Raw genomic sequence first — 6933 nt, 5'->3', positions numbered from 1 at the left:
TCTCACTCCCAGACCTTCAGTGATGTTCTACCTGAACCAGTCCACCTCTTAATCCCATCATTATGACGTCACATCAGAGATGCATCACACACAGGATCTCATCCAGTCACAATGAACATCATCACTAAACCAACACACACAATGATCACAAATCAACACGTCTCCTTTCACTGGAGCCACAACTGCACCTCCACATACATCATCTCCAGCAGAATCACACACACACACACACACACACACACACACACACACACACCCCATCTCCAGCAGAAGCACCGAGATTCATCTCATCACATCACCCCGGGGTTCTTTTCTTTTGTCGTTATGAAATGAAAAAAAACAGCTGTTAAATCCACATGAATATGTTGTAGATTGTGCAGTTTGCTACAGATGCTGTTTAGGAGCTTTGACTAGTGACGCTTTCTGACCGTCCAATCAAAAGACGTGAAAATGCTGACACTATTGTACACCTGTAAATGCCCTCATGGTATCATCAACACAAATCTGATCGGTTACACCGGCAGCTCCATTGTCATGTATTTTATGCAGTGCTGATTTCTGAAGGTCTGACAGCAAAGAGACTCCTTTAACCCTGGCAACATGTGATGTGATGAATGAAATCTGATTGGAAAAGAAACTCTATTGTAAGCAGACACTACTTGAGAGAAGCACTATGAAATGAAGAGAATATTATAATAATATATTACAACGTAAGTCAGTAAATCTGAGCAGAGAAGGTCTTGCTGACCCTGACGGCCTGACACTGCTATCACGCACCTCTAATGTGAGACATGAACCTGGGCCTTATTTCACAAATGTTTTTCCAAAAGGCATTTTTTACATTTTTTCCTCTTCTCATATATAACATGCCGGACCAAATCAAAAGTCATTACAGGCCAACTTTTGCCCGCAGGCCCTAGTTTGAGTGTCTCTGCTTGATAGACCCAAGTACAGGAGTCAAACACGATGAAGTTCACTGCCTCATTTCATTTCACCCTCACGCAATGTTTCCACCAGCGTTTTTGACCCTGGAGCAGTTTTATAATCAAATCTAACCCCATCATACAGCGTTCATGCATCCACTCTATCAGATTGTTTACACATCTTACACATTTACAAACACAATTACACAAAGAAATGAAATAGATCTGAGTTAAAGAGAGACTGACTGCACGTTTCAGATGCACTGTAGTGAAGTGAAGGTCATTAGATTGGGTCAGTAATTACCAGGAATCGCCTTCATTCTCGGCCCATTTAACGCTCATAACAACATCAATAAGGCTGAAGTGAATCTGCACTGAAGCTACTCTTGAATTCTCTCTCATTTTCCTGTTTGGACACTCATTTTCCTGCAGGTCAGAGACCTTTCAGTACGAGCAGTGTTTAAAAAGACATTTAGAGTAAAGCAGCATTTACAGGTGAATTAAACGGCTCTGAAGGCCAACATTCAGCAGAACACCATCATTACTGAGCAAAAACCCAAACACAGTTAAAGAAATAGACGAGCAAATGTTCTCATTCTCCTCTATTACCACAAACAGCCAGGCAATTTAATACAATTCTATTCTATTCTATTCTATTCTATTCTATTCTATTCTATTCTATTGTAACTTGTATGGTGCTTTTAAATAGGGACACTGTCTTAAAATAGCTTTACAGGACATACAGTAGGTTTGAGCTCAGTGGTTAAGACATTGGACTTTTGCTGTGAAGATAATGAGTTCAAATCCCAGTCACACCAAGCTGCCAGTTCTGGGCCCCCGAACAAGGCCCTTGACCCATACCTGCTCAGCTGTAAGTCACTCTGGATAAGTGCCAAATGCTGTAAATGAACAGAAATAAATAGAATATAAAATTTGTAATCAAGTCTTTATAGAATAATTCCTAAGGATATTTAAGTCCCTGAGATGATATGGTGTAAAAAATGCTGACTCCAGAGAAAACCCATCCCCATCCTGTCCAGTCATTACAGTTCCATCATTGTTAAAGTTCTCAGTACCTGTACACTGATAGACGCTTGAGTCCTAAAAGCTGTTCATTACTACAAAGTCAGCCGTGCTTTTTTACTTAAAGAATGCATATTACTTAAAATAAGTAGAAGCTTATTAATGCTTATTACCCATTTCTGGTTACATACAGTATCATGTATAATGGAAGTGGGAGCTCTGAGGCTAAGATGTTGGAATTCTGACCAGAAGTTCCAATCCCAGCACTGCTGGGCCCTTGAGACTCAAAAGGGTAACCATCCTCATTTGGGTGACATCAAGGGTGTGATTATAGTCTTTAAACACTACAGAACACTGGAGAGTGAGAACTAACATGAGCACTAGAGTGTGTGATTATGACTGGTGTTCTTTCTACAGTCTTTATGGTTATAAAACTAGGAGCTACTGAGCAACTCAGAAAATAGCTCAATATTTGAGATAATCACAGATTCAACACCAGCTTCTCCATGCCAGAGCCTTTAAACACTTTAAGAGGTCCAATGTCCAAATTCCATATAAGGTGGGATCCAATTGGCACTGGTACGTCTCTAGATGGTTGAGGATGTTTGTGGGGTCAGCATCTACGTCTTTAAAGGTCCACAATCGTCAAGAGGTGGGACGTGACTGAAGCTGGAGAAACCTCAGGATGCTTTAGGATGGGAAGGTAAAAATTCGGGATAAAACAATCTGGTTTTCACACTCTAGAAGGTTCAAGGGCTGCATCCAAGTGTCAAAGAGACTGGAGAGGTACTGCACAAGCTTCCAGGAAAGTCATGGTCTGGTTCTGAAATTCAGGAAATAATATTAATAAGCATCTGGGTACTGCGTTTGAAATTAGGGAAAGTTTCCAGTGCTAACAAAAAGCACCAGAGATTAGATGTGTTTCTGGAGGAGTTTAATGGATTTGTTGTGGTTCTGGAGAAGTTATTAGGATTTGGTGTGGTTCTGGAGAATCCTCAGGGATTGGGTGTGGTTTTGTAAAAGCCCCAGTGATTAGCTGGAAAAGACTTAGTAGCTGGGTGTAATACTGGAGAAGATAAAGGAGCTGGATGTGGTGCTGAAAAAGACTCAGGAGCTGGGTGTAGTTCTGGAGGATTGTCAGAGAGACTGGTGAGGTGCTAATAAAGTTTCTGAGCTGGGTGTGGTTCTGTTAAAGCCCCAGGGGCAAAATGTGGTCTTAGAGAAGACCCAGATCCTGGCAATGGTGCTGATGGAAGCTCATGAGATTTGGTAGTCGTGGTGAAGAGGATTTAAGAGCTGAGTGTGGTGCAGGAGAAGACTTGGAAACTCGTGTGATGCTAATGATTTGGGAGGTAGGCATAGCATTAAAGAAACTCTGGGGCAGGGTGTGGTGTTGGAGAAGACTTGGAAACTGGTGTGGTGTTGGAGAAGAATATGGGGCGGGTTGTGGTGTTGGAGAAGAATCTAGAGCATGGTGTGGTGTTGGAGAATAATCTAGAGCATGGTGTGGTGCTCAGAAGCTTTATGTGGCCCTGGAGAAGACAGTCTGGGTGTAGTGTCTGTAGTGTCTAGGAGAAGATTTAGGTGCCTTCGTGTACAGCTGGGTGTAATTCTGGAGAAAACTCATGGAAAGACTCAGAAGCTGGATGTGGTGCTGGAGAAGATGCAGGAGCTAAACATTTAATCAAACCTTCAAAAAATGCTTAAATTGTATTTGTTCAGGAAATAAATGGGAAATAATATGAGTAATGCTTTTATCAAACGCCTTTTTACTTTCTGAAGGTGCTGTTTTTCTCACTGACAACAGAAACTCAAAACGTCTGCAGTTTGTTTTTTCTCTCCTTTTAGTCCTTTTAGTTCACTTAAAAAAAAAACACAGAAAAAGAAAAGAAAATGACTTTGCCTTCATATGCGATTGGCAGACAAGTGAAAGGTCAAAGTCTGATTCCTTTACAGAACCACAGAAAATCTCAATCAATAGCAATTCAACTGGTTCCACACTAACACACTACCTGTACAATAACATACTACCTGTACAATAACATACTACCTGTACAATAACACACTACCTGTACAATAACACACTAACACACTACCTGTACAATAACATACTAACACACTACCTGTACAATAACATACTACCTGTACAATAACACACTACCTGTACAATAACACACTAACACACTACCTGTACAATAACATACTACCTGTACAATAACACACTACCTGTACAATAACACACTAACACACTACCTGTACAATAACATACTACCTGTACAATAACATACTACCTGTACAATAACACACTACCTGTACAATAACACACTAACACACTACCTGTACAATAACATACTACCTGTACAATAACACACTACCTGTACAATAACACACTAACACACTACCTGTACAATAACACACTACCTGTACAATAACATACTACCTGTACAATAACACACTACCTGTACAATAACACACTAACACACTACCTGTACAATAACATACTACCTGTACAATAACACACTACCTGTACAATAACACACTAACACACTACCTGTACAATAACATACTACCTGTACAATAACACACTAACACACTACCTGTACAATATCACACTACCTGTACAATAACACACTACCTGTACAAGAACACACTACCTGTACAATAACACAATAACACACTACCTGTACAATAACACACTAACACACTACCTGTACAATAACACAATAACACACTACCTGTACAATTAAACAATAACACACTACCTGTACAATATCACACTAACACACTACCTGTACAAGAACACACTAACACACTACCTTTACAATAACACACTACCTGTACAAGAACACACTACCTGTACAATAACACAATAACACACTACCTGTAAAATAAAACAATAACACACTACCTGTACAATATCACACTAACACACTACCTGTACAATAACACACTACCTGTACAAGAACACACTACCTGTACAAGAACACACTACCTGTACAATAACACACTAACACACTACCTGTACAATAACACACTAACACACTACCTGTACAATAACACACTACCTGTACAATATCACACTACCTGTACAAGAACACACTACCTGTACAAGAACACACTACCTGTACAATAACACAATAACACACTACCTGTACAATAACACACTAACACACTACCTGTACAATAATACAATAACACACTACCTGTACAATAAAACAATAACACACTACCTGTACAATATCACACTAACACACTACCTGTACAAGAACACACTAACACACTACCTTTACAATAACACACTACCTGTACAAGAACACACTACCTGTACAATAACACAATAACACACTACCTGTACAACAACACACTACCTGTACAATAACACATTACCTGTACAATAACACACTACCTGTACAATAACACACTAACACACTACCTGTACAATAACACACTACCTGTACAATATCACACTACCTGTACAAGAACACACTACCTGTACAAGAACACACTACCTGTACAATAACACAATAACACACTACCTGTACAATAACACACTAACACACTACCTGTACAATAACACAATAACACACTACCTGTACAATAAAACAATAACACACTACCTGTACAATATCACACTAACACACTACCTGTACAAGAACACACTAACACACTACCTTTACAATAACACACTACCTGTACAAGAACACACTACCTGTACAATAACACAATAACACACTACCTGTACAACAACACACTACCTGTACAATAACACATTACCTGTACAATAACACACTACCTGTACAATAACACACTAACACACTACCTGTACAATAACACACTACCTGTACAATATCACACTACCTGTACAATAACACACTACCTGTACAATAACACACTACCTGTACAATAACACACTACCTGTACAAGAACACACTACCTGTACAATAACACAATAACACACTACCTGTACAATAACACACTAACACACTACCTGTACAATAACACACTACCTGTACAATAACACACTAACACACTACCTGTACAATAACACACTAACACACTACCTGTACAATAACACACTACCTGTACAAGAACACACTACCTGTACAATAACACACTACCACACTACCTGTACAATATCACACTACCTGTACAATAACACACTAACACACTACCTGTACAATAACACAATAACACACTACCTGTACAATAATACACTACCTGTACAAGAACACACTAACTGTACAATAACACAATAACACACTACCTGTACAATAACACACTACCTGTACAATAACACACTACCTGTACAAGAACACACTACCTGTACAATAACACAATAACACACTACCTGTACAATAACACACTAACACACTACCTGTACAATAACACACTACCTGTACAATAACACACTAACACACTACCTGTACAATAACACACTAACACACTACCTGTACAATAACACACTACCTGTACAAGAACACACTACCTGTACAATAACACACTACCACACTACCTGTACAATATCACACTACCTGTACAATAACACAATAACACACTACCTGTACAATAACACACTAACACACTACCTGTACAATAACACAATAACACACTACCTGTACAATAAAACAATAACACACTACCTGAACAATATCACACTAACACACTACCTGTACAAGAACACACTAACACACTACCTTTACAATAACACACTACCTGTACAAGAACACACTACCTGTACAATAACACAATAACACACTACCTGTACAATAAAACAATAACACACTACCTGTACAATATCACACTAACACACTACCTGTACAATAACACATTACCTGTACAATAACACACTACCTGTACAAGAACACACTACCTGTATAATAACACACTAACACACTACCTGTACAATAACACTCTACCTGTACAATAACACACTAACACACTACCTGTACAATAATACACTACCTGTACAAGAACACACTACCTGTAC

This window comes from Silurus aristotelis (assembly GCF_946808225.1).
Source record: "Silurus aristotelis genome assembly, chromosome: 3".
Taxonomy (NCBI): domain Eukaryota; kingdom Metazoa; phylum Chordata; class Actinopteri; order Siluriformes; family Siluridae; genus Silurus; species Silurus aristotelis.
The sequence above is the reverse complement of the archived record's forward strand: the minus strand, read 5'-3'. Positions refer to the sequence as shown.